Consider the following 11149-nt stretch of genomic DNA (forward strand, 5'->3'; position numbering starts at 1 on the left):
GATTCAAACGCGAGTTTTGAGCAGTGTAGAGTAGCGCTTGTTGTTTGACGTTTCTCCGATCACAAATGCAGACATGGTTTTATGTTTACGCGGCATGAAGCAATCCGTAAAAATACAGTATAAGTCATTATAATCCATAATTATGTCCCCACTGGATGCAACAAATGCCTCGTTTATAATGGGTTTTCATGTTTTTGTCTCGTCGCTCCAGCTGGACAGGGCATCACCACAGTATGGTAAGGGGTGTAACATTTCCGTCACACGCTTGAGGTATTCGGCCAATCAGAGCACACCTCGCGTTTCAGAGCGATGAGCTTTGTAAAAATCGACATGTTTCAGAAAGGCGGGGCATAGAGGAGAAACAATAATGTACAGTATGTGGAAAATAATGTGTTTTTTGAACCTTAAACCACATAAACACATTTCATTACACCAAATACACAAAATAATGTTCTTTTTAGCAACGTCATATGACCCCTTTAATGAAGATGTCATTTATACTTAGGGGTCCAAAGTTTGGGGTCAGTAAGATTTTTTGGGGGGTTTTTGAAAGAAGTCACTTCTGCTCACCAAGACTGCATACATATGATCAAAAAGAATACTGCAAAAACAGTAATATTGTGAAATATTATTAAAATGTAAAATTTTCTATTTTTAGCAACGTCATATGACCCCTTTAATGAAGATGTCATTTATACTTAGGGGTCCAAAGTTTGGGGTCAGTAAGATTTTTTGGGGGGTTTTTGAAAGAAGTCACTTCTGCTCACCAAGACTGCATACATATGATCAAAAAGAATACTGCAAAAACAGTAATATTGTGAAATATTATTAAAATGTAAAATTTTCTATGTGAATATATTGTAAAATGTCATTTATTCCTTTGATGCAAAGCTGGTTTTTCAACATCGTTACTACAGTCTTCAGTGTCACATGATAATTTTGCTGCTCAACAAACATTTCTTATTATCATCAGTGTTGAAAACAGTTGTGCTGCTGAATATATTTTTGTGGAAACTGTGATACATTTGATTTTTCAGGGTTCTTTGATGAACAGAGAGTTCAAAAGAACAGCATTTATTTGAAATAGAAATATTTGGAACATTTATATCAATTGAATGCATCCTTGCTGAATAACAGTATTAATTTCCTTAAAAAATCTTACAGACCCTAAACTTTTGAAAGGTAGTGTACATGCTCGTTATTAGATTTGATGTATTCCTACTTGATATTATGATCATAAATACGTTTTATGGGCTGATGCTAGAAAGATGGCATATAAGGAAACCAGTTGCAATGCTTGCTTTTGTTTTAACTTTGTTCACTTGTCAAAAAGAAGCGACCAAAGCGCTTCTCAAGGAGGAAGTTGAAAAGGTTGGAAAAAAACACGAAAGCACTGCCAGGAAGATGTTTTACAGTATTATGTTGTGTTTTTGTTTTATTGACAATTTTTTGATTTATTTGATGTTTTTTTACAAATGAAATGAAATCCACATGTAAATGACATGCTAAATATAGGTACATGCTACATATATCACTGTGTACATTAATGGAAATTATACAAATGTGTTTTCAGGGCTCGCAACTTGTTTTTGTTAAAGCTGAATTCATGTCAGTCACCATAATTTAATTTCAAGATCACAATTATAACATTATGCTCAGAGCTGTTCATTGCTTGAAACTCAAATTTTTGCTCATATTACCAAAACAAATCCAAATACTTCATTACAGACTTCATAACTGCGCCTGATGCTGCCTGACTGCCTTTAACGGTTGAAGACGCTGCCGTTTAGGCTGTTTCTCCATAATATCACATCAAGCAAAAGATCTGAGCTTTCATATGATTCGGATTTTGCAAGTTTTAATTATGCTGTATCTGACATGATCTTGGCAAACGTCATACTGTTGTTTTTTTAACTAGTACTACTATGTTGTTGACAACCTTAAATCATGTTTGTTAGTTCTGCACTTTGACTCCTGAAAACAGAAATAAAAACAATGTGGATCAAATTGTAAAAAGGCTACCGTACAGTTAATATTCTCACATATTTAACATTGCTCATGAATTTCCAAGGCCTCTAAATCATCAACATGATCAACACTTTGTTGAACACTATCTATTACACGCCTTCTGTCTCTGATTGTGTAACGCTGCCGTTTAGGCTGTTTCTCCATAATATCACATCAAGCAAAAGATCTGAGCTTTCATATGATTCGGATTTTGCAAGTTTTAATTATGCTGTATCTGACATGATCTTGGCAAACGTCATACTGTTGTTTTTTTAACTAGTACTACTATGTTGTTGACAACCTTAAATCATGTTTGTTAGTTCTGCACTTTGACTCCTGAAAACAGAAATAAAAACAATGTGGATCAAATTGTAAAAAGGCTACCGTACAGTTAATATTCTCACATATTTAACATTGATCATGAATTTCCAAGGCCTCTAAATCATCAACATGACCAACACTTTGTTGAACACTATCTATTACACGCCTTCTGTCTCTGATTGTGTAACGCGGCTGGCGAGACGTGAGGATCCATCTGCAAGCTTTTATTAAAGAGACATGGTATAACAGGCTGGGTCGAACAATGACAAACAGGTATATGGCGGGCAAAAACACAAGAATAGTCCTAGGGCTAGCGTAGGTCACCGATCGGCAGACAGAATCACAGGGGCAAGACGAGAGGGAGAATTTCAGGAAAACAGGCAAAGATCAGAAACCACAAAAACAGGCAAAGGAAACCACGGAGACTCGGAAAGGGGTACAGGCTAAACAATACTCAGCCAAGAAAGGTGGTTAGAGTGGGTGCTATATAGTGAGTGAGGTGATTAGAAGCAGCTGTGTGCAATGAGTGCAATCAGTGCAGTGTGCAAATCGTGCAAAGAATGATGGGATATGTAGTCCGGGGTGCTATGCAACAGTTTGTGTTGTGCGAGAGTCAATGTAATGGAAAGGGTGACCTCTGGTGGTGAATGAACAGAAGTCCATGGACCGAATTCGTGACAGATTGATAGTTTAGACCTTTTTAGCAAAAGGCTTTTTAGTCTAACTGTACAAATGGTCCACCTTCAGCTCGTTGTTCACGTGTCTTTTTGCTGTCAAATCTTAACTCATTTTAAAAAGTAAACGTAAGAATAACTTTCATATTGTTAGCAAAATTTCAAGACGAACACTTACAGGACTAAAGCAACTTAGGTTTGCTTGATTATCATTTATTAGAAAAATCATGTTAAAATATGAGTTAAATATGATCATCAGGCTTTTGAGGAACATTCATTTGTTCATCTCTCTATCATCATTGTACTGCATTGCATTATGTTTTGATCATAAATCTAAGCATTTAAATCTCATCTTATTAGACAAAGAGATATAGAGCGACAACTGATATTTATATCATTTTATAAAGATCTCATTCATTTACATTACAAGCTATCAGAATTTCATATTACTTTCTGACATAAATGTCAGCATTGGCACCAAATTGGGCATTTTTGCTCATTATGGGACTCTAAATCTGAGCTGTTTTTCTTCCATAGTCACACTATTTCATACTATGAAGGGCCATAAAAACCTAATGTATCAAATAAGATACAAAACATAAACATATATTCCAATATAATTTGTCTAATGGTTCAATAACTGTTCCAAAAATTTATTTTTCCATTTCCAAAATGGTCAATCATATTAGCAACTGAAAAGCTGCTTATTTGCATCCTGCATGATAATACAAGTTAATAAAATATAGTACAGTAATAATTAAAAGTTTGAGGTGAGACTGTGTTGATGTCCACATCTTCCTCTCTGAGACGAAATTAACCAGGCGTACAGTCAGATATATGTGATGATGATTTCCACTCTCACAGGAAGTGCCTTACTCCTACTTTTAGTTGGAGATTGATGGGTTATTCGTTTAAAACAGTTCATACATTCACGTGTCTGAAGTCTCTGTCAGTGATGAGTGGAAGAATAAACATCTGTAACGAGGGACAGTTTTTCACTTTTATGGATGTTAATTTTTGGCCCTGTGTTTATGCTGAGACAGTAACTCATCCGTCCTGCGTTAGGAGGGAAAGTGTTTTTCTGAAAATAAGAAGATTTGTTTTCTAAGAACGTCCTGAAATTAAATATGTCCGAGTAAAATAACAGCAAATCCACTCTTTCATGTGATGGAGTCGAGCGCATTTATCAGACATGCAGACCAAACACACAACATTTATGTTTCCTGTTTTGAGCTTCTCGTGTTGCTAATTTTACATCCATAAAAGCACTTGCGTTTTCTATATTCATCTTCCTGTTTAAATATTAGAAAACCAAAGCAAAAGAATCCAAAAACAAAAACAATTTACCCTTATTGAGTAATATCGTGCATACTTAAGCAGGCATAGACTACTGTACTGCAGGCATATCATTGTGACTGTATGTGTTTGCAACAACAAAGAGCTGTTTCTTAACACTCATTTATATGACAAAATATTTAGATATTTTCTATTAATTAACAGATAGTCACCTTATTTTCTAAAGCGTACCTAGCGCAAAGTTTTTACCGTTTAACTTACTGCACTTAGTCTAGTAAATGAATAACCATTAGCACAAACTTTGCGCTACAAACCAGTCTGTTTATGATTACGAAATACATGTATAAATAATATTATGGCAAATACCAGTTTGCAATATTAAGCAGCATAACGGACTGTTTTGTACAGGTAAAATAACTGGAAAATTACCTAAAATGACACCGAAAAAAAAGGCCCGAAGTTTCGATCTGAATCAAGCGATTCATGATTTGCGCTCCGAATTCCCGATCTGAATCAAACGATTTGTGATTCACGCTCCGAAGTCCCGATCTGAATCTAACGATTTATTGATTCGTGATCCGAAGTCCCAATCTGAATCAAACGGTTCATGATTAAACGGTTCATGATTCGTGCTCCGAAGTCCCGATCTGAATCAAACGGTTCATGATTCACGCACCGAAGTCCCAATCTGAATCAAACGGTTCATGATTCACACTCCGAAGTCCCGATCTGAATCAAACGGTTCATGATTCACGCTCCGAAGTCCCGATCTGAATCAAACGGTTCATGATTCGCGCTCCGAAGTCCCGATCTGAATCAAACGGTTCATGATTTGTGCTCCGAATTCCCGATCTGAATCAAACGATTCGTGATTTGCACTCCGAAGTCCCGATCTGAATCAAACGATTTGTGATTCATGCTCCGAAATCCAGATCTGAATCAAACGGTTTATTATTCGCGCTCCGAAGTCCCGATCTGAATCAAATGGTTCATGATTCGTGCTCCGAAGTCCCGATCTGAATCAAACGTTTTATGATTCGCACTTTGAAATCCCGATCGGAATCAAACGGTTCATGATTCGTGCCCCGAATTCCCGATCTGAATCAAACGATTCATGATTCGCGCTCCGAAGTCCCGATCTGAATCAAACGGTTCATGATTCACGCTCCGAAGTCCCGATCTGAATCAAACGGTTCATGATTCACGCTCCGAAGTCCCGATCTGAATCAAACGGTTCATGATTCACGCTCCGAAGTCCCGATCTGAATCAAACGGTTCATGATTCACGCTCCGAAGTCCCGATCTGAATCAAACGGTTCATGATTCACGCTCCGAAGTCCCGATCTGAATCAAACGGTTCATGATTCACGCTCCGAAGTCCCGATCTGAATCAAACGGTTCATGATTCACGCTCCGAAGTCCCGATCTGAATCAAACGGTTCATGATTCGCGCTCCGAAGTCCCGATCTGAATCAAACGGTTCATGATTCGCGCTCCGAATTCCCGATCTGAATCAAACGATTCGTGATTTGCACTCCGAAGTCCCGATCTGAATCAAGCGATTCGTGATTCACGCTCCGAAGTCCCGATCTGAATATAACGATTTATTGATTTGCGCTCCGAAGTCCCGATCTGAATCACACGGTTCATGATTCGTGCTCCGAAGTCCCGATCTGAATCAAACGGTTCATGATTCGCGCTCCGAAGTCCCGATCTGAATCAAGCGATTCGTGATTCACGCTCCGAAGTCCCGATCTGAATCAAGCGATTCGTGATTCACGCTCCGAAGTCCCGATCTGAATCAAGCGATTCGTGATTCACGCTCCGAAGTCCCGATCTGAATCAAGCGATTCGTGATTCACGCTCCGAAGTCCCGATCTGAATCAAGCGATTCGTGATTCACGCTCCGAAGTCCCGATCTGAATCAAGCGATTCGTGATTCACGCTCCGAAGTCCCGATCTGAATCAAGCGATTCGTGATTCACGCTCCGAAGTCCCGATCTGAATCAAGCGATTCGTGATTCACGCTCCGAAGTCCCGATCTGAATCAAGCGATTCGTGATTCACGCTCCGAAGTCCCGATCTGAATCAAGCGATTCGTGATTCACGCTCCGAAGTCCCGATCTGAATCAAGCGATTCGTGATTCACGCTCCGAAGTCCCGATCTGAATCAAGCGATTCGTGATTCACGCTCCGAAGTCCCGATCTGAATCAAGCGATTCGTGATTCACGCTCCGAAGTCCCGATCTGAATCAAGCGATTCGTGATTCACGCTCCGAAGTCCCGATCTGAATCAAGCGATTCGTGATTCACGCTCCGAAGTCCCGATCTGAATCAAGCGATTCGTGATTCACGCTCCGAAGTCCCGATCTGAATCAAGCGATTCGTGATTCACGCTCCGAAGTCCCGATCTGAATCAAGCGATTCGTGATTCACGCTCCGAAGTCCCGATCTGAATCAAGCGATTCGTGATTCACGCTCCGAAGTCCCGATCTGAATCAAGCGATTCGTGATTCACGCTCCGAAGTCCCGATCTGAATCAAGCGATTCGTGATTCACGCTCCGAAGTCCCGATCTGAATCAAGCGATTCGTGATTCACGCTCCGAAGTCCCGATCTGAATCAAGCGATTCGTGATTCACGCTCCGAAGTCCCGATCTGAATCAAGCGATTCGTGATTCACGCTCCGAAGTCCCGATCTGAATCAAGCGATTCGTGATTCACGCTCCGAAGTCCCGATCTGAATCAAGCGATTCGTGATTCACGCTCCGAAGTCCCGATCTGAATCAAGCGATTCGTGATTCACGCTCCGAAGTCCCGATCTGAATCAAGCGATTCGTGATTCACGCTCCGAAGTCCCGATCTGAATCAAGCGATTCGTGATTCACGCTCCGAAGTCCCGATCTGAATCAAGCGATTCGTGATTCACGCTCCGAAGTCCCGATCTGAATCAAGCGATTCGTGATTCACGCTCCGAAGTCCCGATCTGAATCAAGCGATTCGTGATTCACGCTCCGAAGTCCCGATCTGAATCAAGCGATTCGTGATTCACGCTCCGAAGTCCCGATCTGAATCAAGCGATTCGTGATTCACGCTCCGAAGTCCCGATCTGAATCAAGCGATTCGTGATTCACGCTCCGAAGTCCCGATCTGAATCAAGCGATTCGTGATTCACGCTCCGAAGTCCCGATCTGAATCAAGCGATTCGTGATTCACGCTCCGAAGTCCCGATCTGAATCAAGCGATTCGTGATTCACGCTCCGAAGTCCCGATCTGAATCAAGCGATTCGTGATTCACGCTCCGAAGTCCCGATCTGAATCAAGCGATTCGTGATTCACGCTCCGAAGTCCCGATCTGAATCAAGCGATTCGTGATTCACGCTCCGAAGTCCCGATCTGAATCAAGCGATTCGTGATTCACGCTCCGAAGTCCCGATCTGAATCAAGCGATTCGTGATTCACGCTCCGAAGTCCCGATCTGAATCAAGCGATTCGTGATTCACGCTCCGAAGTCCCGATCTGAATCAAGCGATTCGTGATTCACGCTCCGAAGTCCCGATCTGAATCAAGCGATTCGTGATTCACGCTCCGAAGTCCCGATCTGAATCAAGCGATTCGTGATTCACGCTCCGAAGTCCCGATCTGAATCAAGCGATTCGTGATTCACGCTCCGAAGTCCCGATCTGAATCAAGCGATTCGTGATTCACGCTCCGAAGTCCCGATCTGAATCAAGCGATTCGTGATTCACGCTCCGAAGTCCCGATCTGAATCAAGCGATTCGTGATTCACGCTCCGAAGTCCCGATCTGAATCAAGCGATTCGTGATTCACGCTCCGAAGTCCCGATCTGAATCAAGCGATTCGTGATTCACGCTCCGAAGTCCCGATCTGAATCAAGCGATTCGTGATTCACGCTCCGAAGTCCCGATCTGAATCAAGCGATTCGTGATTCACGCTCCGAAGTCCCGATCTGAATCAAGCGATTCGTGATTCACGCTCCGAAGTCCCGATCTGAATCAAGCGATTCGTGATTCACGCTCCGAAGTCCCGATCTGAATCAAGCGATTCGTGATTCACGCTCCGAAGTCCCGATCTGAATCAAGCGATTCGTGATTCACGCTCCGAAGTCCCGATCTGAATCAAGCGATTCGTGATTCACGCTCCGAAGTCCCGATCTGAATCAAGCGATTCGTGATTCACGCTCCGAAGTCCCGATCTGAATCAAGCGATTCGTGATTCACGCTCCGAAGTCCCGATCTGAATCAAGCGATTCGTGATTCACGCTCCGAAGTCCCGATCTGAATCAAGCGATTCGTGATTCACGCTCCGAAGTCCCGATCTGAATCAAGCGATTCGTGATTCACGCTCCGAAGTCCCGATCTGAATCAAGCGATTCGTGATTCACGCTCCGAAGTCCCGATCTGAATCAAGCGATTCGTGATTCACGCTCCGAAGTCCCGATCTGAATCAAGCGATTCGTGATTCACGCTCCGAAGTCCCGATCTGAATCAAGCGATTCGTGATTCACGCTCCGAAGTCCCGATCTGAATCAAGCGATTCGTGATTCACGCTCCGAAGTCCCGATCTGAATCAAGCGATTCGTGATTCACGCTCCGAAGTCCCGATCTGAATCAAGCGATTCGTGATTCACGCTCCGAAGTCCCGATCTGAATCAAGCGATTCGTGATTCACGCTCCGAAGTCCCGATCTGAATCAAGCGATTCGTGATTCACGCTCCGAAGTCCCGATCTGAATCAAGCGATTCGTGATTCACGCTCCGAAGTCCCGATCTGAATCAAGCGATTCGTGATTCACGCTCCGAAGTCCCGATCTGAATCAAGCGATTCGTGATTCACGCTCCGAAGTCCCGATCTGAATCAAGCGATTCGTGATTCACGCTCCGAAGTCCCGATCTGAATCAAGCGATTCGTGATTCACGCTCCGAAGTCCCGATCTGAATCAAGCGATTCGTGATTCACGCTCCGAAGTCCCGATCTGAATCAAGCGATTCGTGATTCACGCTCCGAAGTCCCGATCTGAATCAAGCGATTCGTGATTCACGCTCCGAAGTCCCGATCTGAATCAAGCGATTCGTGATTCACGCTCCGAAGTCCCGATCTGAATCAAGCGATTCGTGATTCACGCTCCGAAGTCCCGATCTGAATCAAGCGATTCGTGATTCACGCTCCGAAGTCCCGATCTGAATCAAGCGATTCGTGATTCACGCTCCGAAGTCCCGATCTGAATCAAGCGATTCGTGATTCACGCTCCGAAGTCCCGATCTGAATCAAGCGATTCGTGATTCACGCTCCGAAGTCCCGATCTGAATCAAGCGATTCGTGATTCACGCTCCGAAGTCCCGATCTGAATCAAGCGATTCGTGATTCACGCTCCGAAGTCCCGATCTGAATCAAGCGATTCGTGATTCACGCTCCGAAGTCCCGATCTGAATCAAGCGATTCGTGATTCACGCTCCGAAGTCCCGATCTGAATCAAGCGATTCGTGATTCACGCTCCGAAGTCCCGATCTGAATCAAGCGATTCGTGATTCACGCTCCGAAGTCCCGATCTGAATCAAGCGATTCGTGATTCACGCTCCGAAGTCCCGATCTGAATCAAGCGATTCGTGATTCACGCTCCGAAGTCCCGATCTGAATCAAGCGATTCGTGATTCACGCTCCGAAGTCCCGATCTGAATCAAGCGATTCGTGATTCACGCTCCGAAGTCCCGATCTGAATCAAGCGATTCGTGATTCACGCTCCGAAGTCCCGATCTGAATCAAGCGATTCGTGATTCACGCTCCGAAGTCCCGATCTGAATCAAGCGATTCGTGATTCACGCTCCGAAGTCCCGATCTGAATCAAGCGATTCGTGATTCACGCTCCGAAGTCCCGATCTGAATCAAGCGATTCGTGATTCACGCTCCGAAGTCCCGATCTGAATCAAGCGATTCGTGATTCACGCTCCGAAGTCCCGATCTGAATCAAGCGATTCGTGATTCACGCTCCGAAGTCCCGATCTGAATCACACGGTTCATGATTCGTGCTCCGAATTCCCGATCTGAATCAAACGATTCCTGATTCGCGCTCCGAATTCCCGATCTGAATCAACCGATTCATGATTCGCGCTCCGAATTCCCGATCTGAATCAAACGGTTCATGATTCGTGCTCCGAAGTCCCGATCTGAATCAACCGATTCATGATTTGCGCTCTGAATTCCCGATCTGAATCAAACGATTCGTGATTTGCACTCCGAAGTCCAGATCTGAATCAAGCGATTCGTGATTCACACGCCGAAGTCCCGATCTGAATATAACGTTTTATTGATTCGCGCTCCGAAGTCCCGATCTGAATCAAACGATTCATGATTTGCGCTCTGAATTCCCGATCTGAATCAAACGATTTATGATTCGCACTTTGAAATCCCGATCTGAATCAAACGGTTCATGATTCGCGCTCTGAAGTCCCGATCTGAATCAAACGGTTCATGATTCGTGCTCCGAAGTCCCGATCTGAATCAAACGTTTTATGATTCGCACTTTGAAATCCCGATCTGAATCAAACGGTTCATGATTCGTGCTCCGAATTCCCGATCTGAATCAAGCGATTCATGATTCGCGCTCCGAATTCCCGATCTGAATCAAACGATTCGTGATTTGCACTCCGAAGTCCCGATCTGAATATAACGATTTATTGATTCGCGCTCCGAAGTTCCGATCTGAATCAAACAGTTCATTATTCGCGCTCCGAAGTCCCGATCAGAATCAAACGGTTCATGATTCGCGCTCCGAAGTCCCGATCTGAATCAAACGGTTCATCATGCACGCTACGAATTCCCGATCCGAATGAAA

This window comes from Sinocyclocheilus grahami, unplaced genomic scaffold, assembly GCF_001515645.1.
Source record: "Sinocyclocheilus grahami isolate Dianchi unplaced genomic scaffold, SAMN03320097.WGS_v1.1 scaffold697.1, whole genome shotgun sequence".
Classification (NCBI taxonomy): domain Eukaryota; kingdom Metazoa; phylum Chordata; class Actinopteri; order Cypriniformes; family Cyprinidae; genus Sinocyclocheilus; species Sinocyclocheilus grahami.